The sequence below is a fragment of the Ambystoma mexicanum genome, chromosome 5p, assembly GCF_040938575.1.
Source record: "Ambystoma mexicanum isolate Mex_15411 chromosome 5p, UKY_AmexF1_1, whole genome shotgun sequence".
Classification (NCBI taxonomy): Eukaryota; Metazoa; Chordata; class Amphibia; order Caudata; family Ambystomatidae; genus Ambystoma; species Ambystoma mexicanum.
This window is the reverse complement of record NC_090930.1, coordinates 951,433,141-951,450,771: the sequence shown is the minus strand read 5'-3', so window position 1 is coordinate 951,450,771 and position 17,631 is coordinate 951,433,141.

Genomic DNA, 17,631 nt, shown 5'->3' with positions numbered 1-17,631 from the left:
GTTGGAGGTTCATTGCGTCTAAACCGTCAACCAGAGAGTGTTTCATAAGGTTGGTGGGGATGTCGAGCCATATGTTGAAGTCTCCAAGAAGGGTGAGATTGGGATGGTTTAGTTGAAGGGTGGCAATAGAGTCACAGAGGTTGTTTGCGAATTGTCTATCGTAGCCAGGGAGTCTGTAGATTATTAGGAAGCTGTGTGAGAGCAACGGGGAGAGGGATAGTTTAACGAGGAGAGATTCGCAGGAAGGAATGGAAGGTTGGTTGTCGATAATTGAGACGTGGAAGAGAGACTTGAAGACGAATGCTACTCCCCCTCCTCTAGAGGGACGGTTCAGTGGGATGAGGGAGTAGTCAGAGAGAAGGCTTCATTGGCGATTGGGGCGAAGTCGTCCGAGAACCAAGTTTCGGTGATGAAGACCAGGTCTAGTTTGTCAGAGGCGAGGAGGTCAAAGATGCAGTGTCTGTTTTTTGCTACGGATCAGGCATTAAAGAAGATGCAGTTCACTTCGGCAGGTGAGGATGGTCTAGGGGGTGAAGCAGAGGGGCGTGTTGGTGGAGAGAGTGGAAGCTGGAGAGGGGGCGGGGTATTAGTGTGGGTGATGATCGTTGGGAATAGTGGGCGCGCTGATGAAGTGGATCACTTCAGGCCGGATTGGGTGATTGTCTGTGTTAGGATGATCGGGTTTGGCTCAGGGGATTTGAAGGTGGGGTGTGGGCAGTTAGGCTTTTCAGTTGCGGATGATGAGAAGTCGAGGGAGAGGGGTTTCAGGAAGGGTGAAGCCACGGGGGAAGGAGGTGATTGGGGACTAGAGGAGGTGGGTCGAGACAGGGGAGGTGAAGAGTGTTGAGAGATTGAAGGTGACCAGGTACGTTTCCTCTTTAGTTTCTTTGTTGCGATTGGAGTGTGAGAGAGGGTAGGGGGGTCAGAAGGGGAGAGGGATGCGGCTTCGGTTCTTGCTAGGGCCAGGTGTGCAGTTTTTAGGGAGGGGAAAGGGTGTGGTCGGTGGTGGAAGGTGGCGGGGGTTTGTGGGGAAGGTGGGGGGTGGGAGGTTGTAGGGCGGGATGTCCCTGGTATGATAGTGAGAGGAGCGGGGATGGTTATCCTTGGCTGGTCGGTGGTGGGGTTCAGGGGAGGAGTGGTCTTAGGGTGGATGTTTGCAGGGCGGGATGTCTCCGGTATGATATTGAGGGGAGCGGGCATGGTTATCCTTGGTTGGTTGGTGGTGGGGTTTGGGGGAGGAGTGGTCTTAGGGTGGTTGGCTCACCATCGTGCCCCTCTGGCTTGGTGTTTGGAGAGGGGAATGGTAGGGAAAGCGAAGGAGGGTGGGTTCATTGGGGAAGAGGGGAGCCGGGACGGGAGAAAAGGCAGATCGTGAAGTGGGAGCGGTCCATGGTGCCCGTTTCCAACAAACTTTGGTGGAGTGAGTGCACTCATGCTTAGTGGCTGTTAGGTGTAGTTTCAAGTGCGACTTATAGTTTATTGGACTATATGTATTCAGTGATATCACTGGCTGAGAGTGAGCTTGATTTCAGGGTCCCACAAAGCCGGGTGATATTATTCACTTATTCTAGGTTTTGGTGAACTATTTGTACTAGCTTGCAGATATTAGGCTGTTTTGAAGTGTAGCTAGCCGTTAGGAAGTGCCAATTAGGCGGTCTATTTAATTGTCGCTACAGCACAGTTACGCTGTGGGGTAGGCTTTCTAGTATGCTGGAGTACAGCTAAACTATTAAGGAGGAACTGGATGTAGCAGCACCCCAGGTATGGTTTTGGTTGGACTTTAGGAGGAGTTTAGGTAGGTTTTTAATTGTAGTTCTAGATTGGGTGGGGGTATGCTATTAAGCATACTTCAAGTTCGATTTGCACAATTGATATTCAGACTATTACGTGTACTTCTAGGTTCAACTGATCACAGAGATGAGGCTGGGTTAATTAGGTACTAATAGGTACACTTCTAAATTCGACTATACACATTACTAGGGCTATTCTAACTTAGGTTTTGTGGAGGGGGGCTGTTGGGCACACTTCTATAATCAGCTTTCGCAGAGAGGCTATTGGGCACACTTCTATAATCAACTTTCACAGAGAGGCTATTGGGCACACTTCTATAGTCAACTTTCACCGAGAGGTTGTTGAGCATACTTTTATAGTCAACTTTCATAGAGAGGCTATTGGGCGCACTTCTAAATGCAGCTTTCACAGAGAGGCAATTGGGGACACTTCTATGCACTTTCACACAGCGGCTATTGGGCACAACACTAAATTCAACTTTCACAGAGAGGCTATTGGGCACAGCGAAATGCAACTGTCACAGAGAGGCTATTGGGCACACTTCTAGATGCAACTTTCCACAGAGAGGCTATTGGGCACACTTCTAAATGCAACTTTCAGAGAGAGGCTATTGGGCAGACTTCTAAATTCACAGAGAGGTTATTGGGCACAATTCTAAATGCAACCTTCATAGAGAGGTTATTGGGCACACTTCTAAATGCTACTTTTACACAGAGGCTATTGGGCACACTTTTAAATGCAACTTTCACAGAGAGGCTATTGGGCACACTTCTAAATTCACAGAGAGGCTATTGGGCACACTTCTAAATGCAACTTTCACAGAGAGGCTATTGGGCACACTTCTAAATTCACAGAGAGGCTATTGGGCACACTTCTAAATGCAACTTTCACAGAGAGGCTATTGGGCACACTTCTAAATGCTACTTTCACACAGAGGCTATTGAGCACACGTCTAAATGCAACTTTTACATAGAGGCTATTGGGCACACTTCTAAATTCATAGAGAGGCTATTGGGCACACTTCTAAATTCACAGAGAGGCTATTGGGCACACTTCTAAATGCAACTTTCACAGGGAGGCTATTGGGCACACTTCTAAATTCACAGAGAGGCTATTGGGCACACTTCTAAATGCAAGTTTCACAGAGAGGCTATTGGGCACACTTCTACATGCTACTTTCACACAGAGGCTATTGAGCACACTTCTAAATGCAACTTTCACAGAGAGGCTATTGGGCACACTTCTAAATTCACAGAGAGGCTATTGGGCACACTTCTAAATGCAACTTTCACAAAGCGGGTATTGGGAACAATTCTAAATGCAACTTTCACAGAGAGGCTATTGGGGACAAATCTAAATTCACAGAGAGGTTATTGGGAACAAATCTAAATTCACCGAGAGGCTATTGGGAACAAATCTAAATTCACAGAGAGGCTATTGGGCACACTTCTAAATTCACAGAGAGGCTATTGGGCACACTTCTAAATGCAACTTTCACAAAGCGGATATTGGGAACAATTCTAAATGCAACTTTCACAGAGAGGCTATTGGGCACACTTCTAAATTCACAGAGAGGCTATTGGGCACACTTCTAAATGCAACTTTCACAAAGTGGGTATTGGGAACAATTCTAAATGCAACTTTCACAGAGAGGCTATTGGGCACACTTCTAAATCCACAGAAAGGCTATTGGGCACACTTCTAAATGCAGCCTTCACAAAGCGGGTATTGGGAACAATTCTAAATGCAACTTTCAGAGTGGCTATTGGGAACACATCTAAATTCACAGAGAGGCACACTTCTAAATGCAACTTTCACAAAGTGGGTATTGGGAACAATTCTAAATGCAACTTTCACAGAGAGGCTATTGGGCACACTTCTAAATCCACAGGGAGGCTATTGGGCACACTTCTAAATGCAGCCTTCACAAAGCGGGTATTGGGAACAATTCTAAATGCAACGTTCAGAGTGGCTATTGGGAACACATCTAAATTCACAGAGAGACTATTGGGAACAAATCTAAATTCACAGAGAGGCTATTGGCACACTTCTAAATTTACAGAGAGGCTATTGGGAACAAATCTAAATTCACAGAGAGGCTATTGGGAACACATCTAAATTCACAGAGAAGCTATTGGGCACAAATCTAAATTCACAGAGAGGCTATTGGGAACAAATCTAAATTCAGCGAGAGGCTATTGGGCACACTTCTAAATTCACAGAGAGGCTATTGGGAACAAATCTAAATTCACAGAGAGGCTATTGGGAACAAATCTAAATTCAGCGAGAGGCTATTGGGCACACTTCTAAATTCACAGAGAGGCTATTGGGGACACTTCTAAATTCACAGAGAGGCTATTGGGCACACTTCTAAATGCAACTTTCACAAAGCGGGTATTGGGAACAATTCTAAATGCAACTTTCACAGAGAGGCTGTTGGGCACACTTCTAAATTCACAGAGAGGCTATTGAGCACACTTCTAAATGCAACTTTCACAGAGAGGCTATTGGGAACAAATCTAAATTCACAGAGAGGCTATTGGGAACAAATCTAAATTCACAGAGAGGCTATTGGGCACACTTCTAAATTCACAGAGAGGCTATTGGGTACACTTCTAAATTCACAGAGAGGCTATTGGGAACACATCTAAATTCACCCAGAGGCTATTGGGCACACTTCTAAATTCACAGAGAGGCTATTGGGAACAAATCTAAATGCAATTCTGACATGTATAGAACAGAGTTTCCAAATGCAAATATATTTCAGATATAACGAGTTTACAGTGGTGCTGCTTTGTTAGATGAGTGGTTGGGTAGTATGGTGTGAAGTGATTGCTTCTGGCCCTGCCCTTTCCACACTTACTTATTGTTGGCTTCTTGCTTCTCCTGCTGATACCTGCAGATACGATCTGGAGCCGTCTCTGTTGGAGCCGTCCTTTGCCTCGGGTCCTTAGCCAATGGGCTGCAGGGCAGAGGGCTGCCCTGGGAGGATTGGCAATGAGTGCAGATCTTCTTGTCAGGACCAATCAGGATGAGAGGTGGGAGGGCGATGGAAGACCAGGAAGGGGAGGCCGGGGAGAAGGTGCAACACGGGGCTTGGGGGCACTTTGCTTACCAGAAATGGAGTTGCACCAATCAGGGAGGGGTGGGCGGGATGGGAGGCATGGAGGGAGAGACGACCAGGAAGAGGGATCGAGGGCTGTGGGTAGGCAAACGGGGGATGGGGGCTCCGATTTTCTGCAAGTTTGGTGGATTACTGGGCCCGGAAGGGTCTACATGCTGGATGCACTCACCTCAGTTGCTTCTGGTGAAAGAAGCGACACTGGGAGTTGCACAGGCCGCTAGGCTAGAGCAGCAGCAACAAAAGCACCAATCAGGGCAGGGTGGGCGGGATGGTTCGGCGGGGAGGGAGCGACGACCAGGAAGAGGGATCGAGGGCTGTGGGCAGGCAAAGGGGGGCTGGGGGCTCCGATTTTCTGCAAGTTTGGTGGATTACTGGGCTCGGAGGGGTCTACACGCTGGATGCACTCACCTCAGTTGCTTCTGGTGAAAGAAGCGACACGGGGAGTTGCACAGGCCGCTAGGCTAGAGCAGCAGCAACCAAAGCACCAATCAGGGCAGGGTGGGTGGGATGGGAGGCAGGGAGGGAGAGACGACCAGGAAGAGGGATCGAGGGCTGTGGGCAGGCAAAGGGGGACTGGGGGCTCTGATTTTCTGCAAGTTTGTTGGATGACTAGGCCCGGAGGGGTCTACACGCTGGATGCACTCACCTCAGTTGCTTCTGGTGAAAGAAGCGACACAGGGAATTGCACAGGCCGCTAGGCTAGAGCAGCAGCAACAAAAGCACCAATCAGGGCAGGGTGGGCGGGATGGGAGGTGGGGAGGGAGAGACGACCAGGAAGAGGGATCGAGGGCTGTGGGCAGGCAAAGTTGGCCTGGGGGCTACGATTTTCTGCAAGTTTGTTGGATGACTAGGCCCGGAGGCGTCTACATGCTGGATGCACTCACCTCAGTTGCTTCTTGTGTATTAATTTTCTAAACAATCCAGCATGGCAGTCTTCTTCATTCTATGTTACTGTCTTGCACATGATTTATGCCTCCAGTAGTAAAGTATTCCTCTGTCCTAAAGTTATCTGAGGCCCTGGCACATTAAAGAGAAACCCTGTTACAGGCAACAGAGGGGAAAAAAGGAAGGAAGGAAAGAAGGTGAGAAGGAAGGACGGGAGGAGGATGGATCAAAGGAAAGAAGAAGGAACGGATGGAAGGAAGGAGAGTAAGGAAGAAAGGAAGGAAGGAAGGGATGGAGGGGGTGAAGCTGAAGCTGAAGTCCACTCAAGCTACAGGCTCCATCCCCCTGATCATAGCCTGATCATAGCCATCCACAGAATCATAGCCCAGAAGCAGGATTTCTGCACCCACAGATACAACTCCCAGTCCAGAGTCAGTCAGTGTTGTATAAAGTTTCGAATCACAGCAACATTTTGTCTCCCCTATTCATCAGTTGAAGATATTGTAACAAAATATATACAATCCCCTTTCCCCTTGTGTATTGCCGAAGGGAGAGGTTTGTAATCAGAGATGAACAAGAATTTTATTTGTATCTGCCTTTCTAATTTACGCTTCCTAAATTACACATTCTACTGAAAATCAAGTGACCTAACATTTTCCGTTGTGCAGCATTTCCCGTTGAGTTGACCAAATGTTGGACTATATGTACCCACATTACATGGAATATCATATTTTGCACAACTCCCTTCTAACAAATGTCTACACAATTTCTTTTTTTTTAAATTTGTTTTTATTGACAATATACACAACAGGTTGGGCCAACTGGCCCATCCCATCAACAATAAATGCAAAAGAAATCACATTGTCAGGAACATTTTCTGATTAACTCCAGACCCCTATTCCCCCCTCCCGGTCCCTCCCCCCAAACAATTGTCACGCCAGCTTTGGGGAGGATGCAACTACATTAAGCATAGGGAAGAACACTTTCATAGCACTCGACAGATAAAAGTGATCCTTGAGACAGTGGGGTAAGACCATGAGGCGATTGGGCCAGGGCAAGACCAACCCTCTGAGGAATGTGGGGACCCACGCCTTGCAACCAATATTTTACACATTTGTTCAATCGCCCCTCTACAATCGCATAGTAATACAGTCATCATGCAGCAGCACTGCTGTCCATTCTTGGACAAAATCAGACATGGTATCGTTTGCTATTGCTGAGAGTTTTTCGTAGCTAAAAATCACCCTGAGCTTGCAGAGCCATTCCTCTTTGGAGGGGGCCAGGACACTCTTCCATTTTTGCGCAAGCGCCAATCTCCCTGCCCGCAGCATGGCGCAGATGACCTTGGGGAATGCATTCACCTCTGACTCAGGCATGGGGGAGCCCAGTAGGATTTCCAGCGGGTGCAGCGATGGACCATAACCCTCGACATCCTTGATCCAGCTAAGAAGCTCCGTCCAGTATACCTGTATGGACGGGCAGCTCCACCACATATGAAACCAGGTTCCCCGTTGGTGACATCCTCTGGGGCAGAGGGGGGAAACATCTCGGTACATTCTAGACAACTGAGCCGGGGGGCGGTGCCATGAATGAAGGATTTTAAAGCTATGTTCCATAGCTGCTGTGTATAGGGAGCCCGTGAAGATGCACTTGAAAACCGGCCTCCAGGTGTGATCATCTATTGACATTCCCATCCTCTCTTCCCATTTGCGCTTAAAGGGTTGTCTGCCTTCTAGGTCCGCTGTAATCAGCACACTATAGAGCTTAGATAGCGAACCTTTGCGGGATCTACTTTTGGCCAGAATAAGTTCAAATGGGGTGAGGGGGCGACTAAGCTGCTCGGACCACCTTGGTTGGGTGAGTATCCCTTTCAGCCGCAGGAATTCAAAAATCGTGGGGGGCCTATCCACCAGAGCCTCTGACAAACTGTCGTATTCAATAAAGCTCTCTTCTTGAGTAAGCTGGAAGACTCTTTCCAGTCCCATGTCAGACCATGCCTGAGTGTCCCGAAAGCCCCTCATGTCCAGATCGATGGGCGGGCCCCAGAGTGATGACAGAGGAGAAGGCCATGTAGATATCAAATTGTTGGCTTTGCTGGGTTTCCACAGCGTCCACAGGACTGCTAAGGTAGGATGTGTCTTGAGTTGTGGGGGGATTGACCTGGGAGAGGCCCAGAGATAGTCCCTGACCTTTCTCGGATGTGCGTGGGTGTCTTCGACATACGTCCAGAATGTACGCATATCGTCCCGCATATGCTCCAACATCACCCTGAGCTGAGCTGCTTTATAGTAAAGCCGAAAATCGGGGAGTCCAAAGCCACCATGGGATTTAGGGAGGGTCAGAGTGGAAGTTTTAACCCTGGGCCTTTTGCCATTCCAAATGAAGTGGAGGACTCGGGACTGGAGGGCCTCGAAAAAGGCCTCAGGTATCACGACGGGGAGAGCTGAGAAGAGATAGAGAAGGCGAGGTAGAACATTCATCTTAACCGAAACCATGGGTCCAAGCCAGGAAAGCGTGAGGGGGGCCCATCTTTTGAGATCGCTACTGACCCGGGCAAGGATTCCAGGGAAATTCCATTGGTATAGTTGCGACAGGTCTCTGGGGATGATGGTGCCCAGATATCTTGTGGATTCTCGTTCGATTCTAACCCCCTGAATGTCGATTTTATTCTCAATATCTTGTTCCCCTGGGCCCATTGGCATGATGCTTGATTTGGATGTGTTTATTCTCAGCCCCGAAAAGGAGCCAAAAAAGTGTATGAGATCAAACAGCCTCGGTAGGGATTTTGGAATGCTGGTCAGGTAGCCTAGTATATCATCTGCGAATAGGGAGAGCTTAAACTCGCACTCACCGCATCGTATACCCATAATTTCCGGGTCGTTCCTAACCGCTATAGCCAGGGGCTCCATGGCCAGGGCGTATAGGAGAGGTGACAGGGGACAACCTTGCCGGGTGCCTCGGGAAAGGGAAAAGGGCTCAGATGTACCCCCATTAACTAATACTCTCGCCGAGGGCGAGTTGTATAGTGCTGCGACCCACCTGCAAAAGTTAACTCCCAATCCCATTTTCCTAAGAACCTTGATCATGTAAGGCCATTCGACCCGGTCGAAGGCTTTCTCCGAGTAGAGTGAAAGGAGGTACCCCTCCACTCCCTGCTTGGTTGCCTCATGCATAAGGCCGAGGGTTTTTCTGATGTTATCTGACCCCTGGCGCCCCGGGATAAAGCCCACTTGATCTCCATGAACCAGGGTAGGGAGGAAATTTGCCAATCTGTTCGCCAGAAGTTTCGCCAGTATTTTGACGTCGGTGTTTAGAAGCGATATGGGGCGATATGACTGGCATAAGGTTGGGTCCTTACCCTCTTTAGGTAAGACCACTATTAGGGCTGACATCATTGTGGGTGGGAGGGACCCTTGGCTAAGTGCACTGTTGAACAGCTTGGCCAGAAAGGGGGCGAGTGTGGATCTATAGGTCTTATAGAATTTGACTGAGAAGCCGTCGTCCCCCGGGGCCGTACCACTTTTTAAGGAGGAGATAGTGTCGGTTACTTCTTCCGGGGAAATGGGGATTTCCAGAGTGTCGGCCTTGTCTGGTAGCAGGCCCGGGATAGGGAGGGAATCCAGGAACCTATCGACGTCTATCCCATCCCCCTTGTATTCTGAGCGGTATCATTTTTCATAATATAGCCTGAATTGTTCTGCTATCTTGGAGTCCCTTGCAGTCGAGTTACCGTCCGCAGAGCGGATTGAATTCACTCTTCTGCTGTTCCTAAGTTCGCGAAGTCTCCAGGCCAGTATCTTGTCGGCCTTTTCCCCTTTTTCCATATATTTTTGTTTCAGAAAAGAGAGCTTCCTTTCCATTTGCCCTACTTGAAGGTGAGCCAGTCTAGTGCGCAGCTTCTGCAATTCCTCCCACTGCCCGGGGAACATCTGTGTTTTCAGCTTACCACCCGGTTGTATGGCCCCTATCTTGGATTTCAGGTCTTTCTCTTCCCGGTCCCTCTCCCTTTTTTTCCCTGCCCCTATGCCAATCAGGGTACCTCTAATAGTTGCCTTAAACGCCTCCCAAACTCCCATAGTGCCTACCTCCCCGTTGTCATTCAGGGAGAAATAATCTTCTATGGCTGTCAGAAGAGTTTGGCGTGTCTCCTTGTCATGTAGAAGGAGGTCGTTACAACTCCAGTGGGAGCTGGCTGCAGGAGTAGGGGGGAGGCCAATCCTAATCTTAACCATGTCATGGTCCGTCCAGGGGACGGTTTCCACCCCCGCGCTGGAGACCTCTCCTTGCATAGTTGAGTCTACCAGAAGTAGTCTATACGCGAGAAAACATCATGAGGCTTAGAGTAAAAAGTGTAGTCGGGGTTCAGACCTTTCTTGGGTATACTCGTGTCACACAATCCCAATTCCCCATTCACTTCCTGGAAGGTTGATGCCAATTTTTTGTGGAGACGGATGTTGGGGCAAGGGTTCACAGATTTTCTATCCCTCTCGGGACACAGCACCATATTAAAGTCCCCTCCCACCAGGAGGGTACCCTCCGCGAATGCCATTATTGTCCCCTTCATGCTTTCCCAGAAGACGTCCTGCGACTCATTTGGGGCGTATATGCAGACCAAGGTGAACAAACGTCCCCGCACATCCCCTTTTACCATGAGATACCGACCCTCCGGGTCAGTCTGTGCCACCTTGAACCCAAAGTGAGCCCCGGGGGACACCAGCAGAGCTACTCCCCTCTTCTTGGACTGGGTAGAGGCTGAGAATACCTGATCTATGTTCTTAGCCTTGAGCTTGGGCTCCTTCCCCCGAACCCAGTGGGTCTCTTGCACAAAGAGGAACTGTAGTTTCATCCTCGCAAATTCCCGCATGAGCAGCGACCTCTTGGTGGGTGAGTTGAGCCCCCGAACATTTAGAGACCCCACTGACAAGAATTGGAGTGAGTCATCCATTAGGACGCGTTTTGAAGCACATAACTCCAATTTCAAGGATGCAAGTGAAGTTACTCCCTAGATGTATCAGCACCTCGCAGGGGGCTAGTAACAACCCCCAGGGTGTGATCAAATCCCCAAACTTTGGCGTAACACAACAAATCCCCCAACAACCCAACTTCCCCTCTTCTCTCCCCCCACCCCCCTCCCCCAGATCGCCTGGTTGTGTTGAGGCATCGTCCCGAGGACACACAACCGACCAACCATGTCTCCCCCCTCCGGGCTCGTTACCTCATTATAAACACCCAATCGAGCCCCCCCCCCCTCTTCGGGATGAATGCAAGAATGTAAAATATAGCAACATCCCCCCTTTGCATCGTCAAGTGGATAAAATTTTCATCGGATTCCAGTAGTTTGATTCAGCCGTTCTGAGGGTCCGGCGACGCTGGTGCCACTCTCCTGAATTTCCTTTGGCCTCGTACTCTGCGCCTCTCCTTTGGAGCGTTGTTCTTTTTTGGGCCCATCGGGGTGCGCTCCCGATCGCGGTCTCCCGGTTCCAGACCCGAACTATCTAGGAGTTCGCCCGTCACTCTTTGGATGTCATCTTCGGTGATCAGGGTATACTTATATCCCTCGAACTCGAAAGAAAGTGAAAAAGGATACCCCCACCTGTATCGGACACCCTTGGCTTGGAGCATTTTCGTCAGAGGGGAACACAGGCGGCGTCTTGCCAGAGTGAAGGCCGACAAATCCTGGTATACCGAGATCCAGGCCCCCTCCCATTCCACCGGGCCCTTCTTGCGAGCCAGTTCGAGGATCCTGCTTTTCTCAGAGAAGTAGTGGAAGCGGACTAGGACGGATCTGGGGCCTCTGGAGGCTACCCCTGCTCTATGGGCCCTGTCAATAGTGGGTTTGTTAGTATTAGCTCCGTCGAAAAGGACTCTCACCACCGCGTTGACTGCCTTGACAATGTCTGCCTGAGTTTCACCATCTTGTTCCGGGAAGCCTAGGAAACGTAGGTTGCAGCGCCTTTCCCTGTTTTCCAAATCATCCATTTTTAATGAGCATTTCTCTTCTCTTCTCTCAAGTTCCGACAGGCGCATGTCAAATTGTGTCTCGAAAATGTCACTCGAGGTTGTATTGTTCTCCAGTGCCTGCACCCTGTCTTCTATATTGTCCACTTTTTTGTCTAGGGTGTCCAGCCTAAGGGTGATATCTGCGCGGAATCCTCTAATTTCATCCAGCAGGGCCGCCATACCCCTGGAGACCGAGTTTGCATCTGTCGCTTCTTGTTGCGTTTGGGCGGCCATTTCAGGGGCTGTAGGGGGCTCAAGGGACGGGCGTCGAAACCTCTGCAGTGTTTCCCTCCAGGTCATAGGCCTTCCCTGGGCGCTCTTGCTCCCCGGTGTCTGCCACCGAATGATTGTGGCCAACAGGGCCTGCTCGTCTCCTTTGCGTCCTGGAGGGAGCGGGGGCCCCTGGTAGCTCTGCGGCCGAGGGTGGGGACACGGTTGTGGGGGGGCTGGAGCCCCAGGCAATTCCCCTGTCGTGGGCGGGGGTTTCCCTTTCTCCGATTTTCCCCGCTTTTTTATCCCCGTAGTTGGGGGCCGTGACCTGTTGTGTTTTTGCAGTCTGTCCTTTTGCGGCGTTTGCGGGGGGTAGGTGCCCCCGATTGAGCCCCGTGCCCCTCTCAGGCTCAGGGTGCTTCCGGGGCTTGTGTGGGCTTTCCCTGGCTTCTCTCCTCCTTCCCCCTTTTGGGTTTTGTTTCCCCCGGTGGGTGCCCAGCCCGGGGTGGGTCTCCTTACCTCGGGGGGGCCACTCCCCCGCCGCTCGTGGGGTGCTGTTCCATTGCTGTCTCCCCGCTGGGGGGGTTCCTTGACCTGTTGCGGTGCCTCCTTCTCCCGCTCCTTGGTCCACCTCCTGGGCCGTTTCGCCGTCACAAACGGCCGTCTGGTCGAGGCAGGAGCCCTCGGCCTTGGTCGCCTGGGCCTTTGGAAGTCTTCTCTGGGCCCGGGCTCAACGCTGCTTTCCGCGGCTCTGTTCCACACTCGGATTTCAAATTTGGGCCGGGGGTGCCCGGCACCTTCACACGGGGGGGGGAGTCGCTGTCTCGCTCTGGGGGTTTCGGGGGGGGCTCAGGTCCCTCGATCAGCGCCCTGTTGGGGAGACGAGCGGAGATGCTTCAACACATCTCAGCGCCCCCTGGTGGATCTCCGTCTACACAATTTCAACCACACTATATGACATGCAGGCCACCATATGAATTGAAGCATACTAAATTCATGAGTTCTAAAAATGTATACCACTTGAAATTTCACCTTGTTCCCCCAAAGACCGCCCCAGACTGGCCTCAGAATGCAGAAGGGCACAGAGACCATGCGTGCAGACCTCTGCTTGGGGTAGCCGATGTGATCAGGGTGCCCGGGCCTGAGCGGCCCGGTGATGGGCTTATAGACAAGGGTAAAACACATTGCAAGGCACATAGTTATTTGATTGCTACCATGTTCCTTTGTTCTATGTAAAGTGTTATTATTCAGACAGATACTTCCTGCTGTTATCCAGTCAATACATCTAAAACATTACAGAGTGGTACATTTCAGAGTGGACCATAATACTGAAAAACACTCCAAACATTAATTAAATAAATAAAGGAGAGTGGGGTAAAGGGGTTAAAATGGGTCGGGATGGAGTTAGGGTGGCGTTATAAGGGTAAAAAAAAATATGGGGTTTGGGGGATCCCCCAAATTAAAACAATTAATACAATTCAGTGTTTTTTGGTATTTTGTCCACAATTTAATGTACCACTCTGTAATTGTGATCGGTAAGATGACATATAACCCTTCCTGCTTTCTCCAATAAATACAAGTAGAAATGTGAAAAGAAACATGAATAACAGTAGAAAGTACGGGAGTATCACAGCATACTATGTGAGTTGTAATCAAAGCCCCAAACTGAAGGTCCATTTCACATGAAAAGCAGGCCTTTTAAACACCTACCCAAAAACGGCTTTGCATGTGTGTTTGCAAGTTCAAACTGAAGGCCCAGGTGGAAAATGCGTACCTGTCTTTACATTCTGCCGGGTGGTCGGTGCGGATATTCCAAGATGGCCGACGTTTTTGCCCTGCAATGATGAATAGACCCCGGAGTCCTCCTCTTCCTCCTGCCTGCATTGTGATTGGGCTGGCTGTGCTAGAAACTGGCCTATGGGGGACCTGCAAGCTTTAGCTGGCCCCTTCTCCTAAGGCCCCTGTCAGCTCCCTCTCCGCTATGAGGCTGGGTCTAGTGGACAGCTCTCACCCCTCATTCTCATGGAGGCTGCTATCCCAAGGTCAGTTCCCTCAACAGACTCCTTCATTCATCTTCACCTCCACCGTGACTTTCACAAAAATCGTAGTTAGCTGTCCCCCTTTGCTGTATGAAGGTGCCTGCATGCCTGAATACTCATAGTTAGCTGTCCCCCTTTGCAGTATGAAAGTGCCTGCATGCCTGGATACTCATAGTTAGCTGTCTCCCTTTGCTGTATGAAAATGCCTGCATGCCTGGATACTCATAGTTAGCTGCCACCCTTTGCTGTATGAAAGTGCCTGCATGCCTGAATACTTGTAGTTAGCTGTCCCCCTTTGCTGTATGAAAGTGCCTGCATGCCTGAATACTCCTAGTTAACTGTCCCATTTGCTGTATGAAAGTGCCTGCATGCCTGAATAATCGTAGTTAGCTGTCCGGCTTTGCTGTATGAAAGTGCATACATGCCTGAATACTCGTAATTAGCTGTCCCCCTATGTTGTTTGAAAGGCCTGCATGCCTGAATAATCGTAGTTAGCTGTCCCTCTTTACTGTATGAAAGTGCCTGCTTGCCTGGATAAACCATAACTAGCTTTCCCCTTGTCCAGAATGTTTGCCGTGCTGTGCCACATCCACCCTTGTCCCCTCCATGGCCTCGTCCCTCTTCTCTCTTCACTTCTTACCCTTTCCTCCTCCCACCCACCCAACCGTTGGCTCTGTCCAGCCTGGCACCTTAGCAACACTGCCATCACACCGTACATTCCCCTTCCGCGGCATACTACAGTTGCAATGCCTCCTCTGCTTCAACAAACCCACCCTGTCCGAAGTCTGGCATGCACATGCTGGACTCTTGCATCATAATGTATTAGTATTGACTTTTGTATCATGGCGGTGTTCATTCCATCTGTGTGCTTGCACTTTAACACTGAATTTAGGTGACTTTGCATCTATTCACCTTACTCACTATTTCTCAGTGTCCTCTTCCTCTCCCTTGCCTGTACCTTCTCTCCTCTACCCCCTTCCCCCACCATAATCAATGCACTTGGCTATCAGAGATGTCATCAGGCCTAGTACAATAGTCACTGTTTGTTCCTCTCCTCCCCCCATCCCTCGCTCCTTTCCTCCCCTCAATTTCTGTCATTGCCCTTGTGCTATCAGAAATGTTGTCAGTCCTAGTAGATAAGTCACTGTTTGTTCCTCTCTTTCACCCCTTCCCTCACTTATTGTCAGTGCTCTTGCACTATCAGAAATGTCGTCAGGCCTAGTACAATAGTTATTGTCTGTTCCTCTCTTGCCCCCCTCTATTCCCTCGATAATTGTCAATGTTCTTGCACTATCAGAAATGTCGTCAGGCCTAGTACGATAGTTAATTACCTATTCTTATTGTGTTATGGACTTGTAAGAATGTTATTGTATTTTTCCTTGCTCCCTCCCCGAAGCGCTTTGAAACACATGTGTATAGGTGCTATACAAGTAAACTATCATATCATATCGTACAAAAGAAAAAGCAGCATTTTAATTCACAAAGCAAGAAGAAATTCAAAGGTCCCTTTCACATGAAAAAACACAATTTTTAAACACTGACACAAAAACGGATTTGCATGTGTGTTTGTAAGTTAAAGCAGTTTAAATGTGAAAAATGTACCCCTGCTGACATAAAAATGTCAGGGAAAAGACGCGTGTTGACAAAAAGATTATGTATATTATGTTTTGCATGCAGAATACCAGCAAACATGTAAAAAGCAAAGACCACTTTGTTCCCATGAAAAAGTTCCTTAGGCCCAAGGAAGACTCTGTTTGCTTGCTGTGGGACAAATTGTTAGGACTCCAAGGGTGTCTTGGTCCATTTGGCAGTGCTGGAGGTGCTGGGGTCATACTGGTGTGTCTTACTGTAGTCGCTGCAAGATGGTGACCGAGTGTGCCATCAACATGCTAGCTTCGAGCTAGCTTCCGTGTTTGACTCCTCCACAAGGACGCTCAGTAAGTACGAAAACTAGGCTATCTCTCCTTTATACTTTGATCTATGTCTAAAAACCCTAGGTACTTACATTACCTTGTTCTTACACACAGAAAGCCTGCACCGGTTCTCAATCTTCTCCTCGCACGGCAGCATGTAAAGATCAGTCGTCCGGGAATGCTACACTGTTACCTGGCAATGGTACAAAACTTCTTTACATAAAAAGTAATTGCTACGTTTTAGCATTTAGGTTTCAATAGAAATTCACGTATGATCTTATTTCAAATTGGAGTCTTGTCCCTCACATGCATGATTACGAAAATAGAAAGAAGATAATTGCTGTAACTATTCACTAATTATCTACTTGGAGAATGTATGAGGTCATGAGAATAATTAACCACCAATATTTGAATTCATTTACCGCTTCAAATATTATTCGAAGGCATTTGCCGCGTCTGATATAGCTTGCATGTTTAGTCTCACAGACCATAGCTCTGTATCTTGCTAAGCAACGTACCCGAGAAGGGATTGCCTGCCGCAAACCCACATACTTAGCCCACGAACATAGGAAGCCTCTTGCTTACATTACACAATTCCTCATAGAGAGTCTGTTTCTTACGCTCTGTTTCCTTTGAATCAGACCAGCATCTTTCTACTCGGATTGAACTGCACACTCATTTACAGACTGCATGGGTACTTGTTCTATGTTCTTTATATACATGAATCCTCTTTAACCATTTCACGCACTAAGCATATATTCTTGCTATCCAGGTAGCTGTCAGAAATCCAAATCTCCACAGACGCGCTTAATTCCATCCACAGCAAGACTAGCCGAAAACCACAACAGGCCAGGGTTTTATTCCCCATAGGGTTTCCCTGTGGAACCCGGGCTTTCCTATGCTGCATATTAGCGGGAGGACTCAGGTCTTTCAGGGGGGATTTTGCAGCACATCAGTTGATCCCGGGTTATCCAGGTTAGTTACTTTTGGTAAATATTGTTTTGATTACCTATTTGCATAGGCAGCATAACACAAATGTCACAAATAACTCACCCACAGAAAGCCTGATTTACAACCCCCCAGCTATTTTACAACTGCAATAAAATGTGACCTGCCTGAAAGGTATTGTACCTGAAGGCTGGGCTGTCTCTGCAGGACAATTTCCTTTGGCTGATGCATGAAAAAAATCTAGACAGGAGGTGTGAAGATAAGGGCTACAATTAAGGGAGGCTGGAACTCCAACTTCAAAGAGCAAACTCCAAACACAAAGAGACAGATACAAACTCTGGTTGCAGGCTGGCCCAGAATGGCAAAGGGAGTGGAGGACGGGAAGCTTAAAGGTACAGAGATGAAGATTCCCTTTGTTTAAAAGGACTATTATCATGTAGGCCTTTTTCTCAGCAACCATAAGTCAGATTTTATTTATTTATATGTCATTTTTTAGATAAATTCCAGGCAATTTTGGCAATATAAAATTCATCCACCTACAACTCGGGGAACTGTAATGGCCATCTAAAATGGGTTTCTTGCTGATGTGAACATTTTCCAAATTTGGGAGTTGGTGAATGGGTGGAGGGTGAAATTAAGAATATGAGGAATACATTGCATGTTCCTAACAGTTATGCTTTTTGTGAAAATGGCAGAAACTTGCCACACAGCCGTGCAAAAT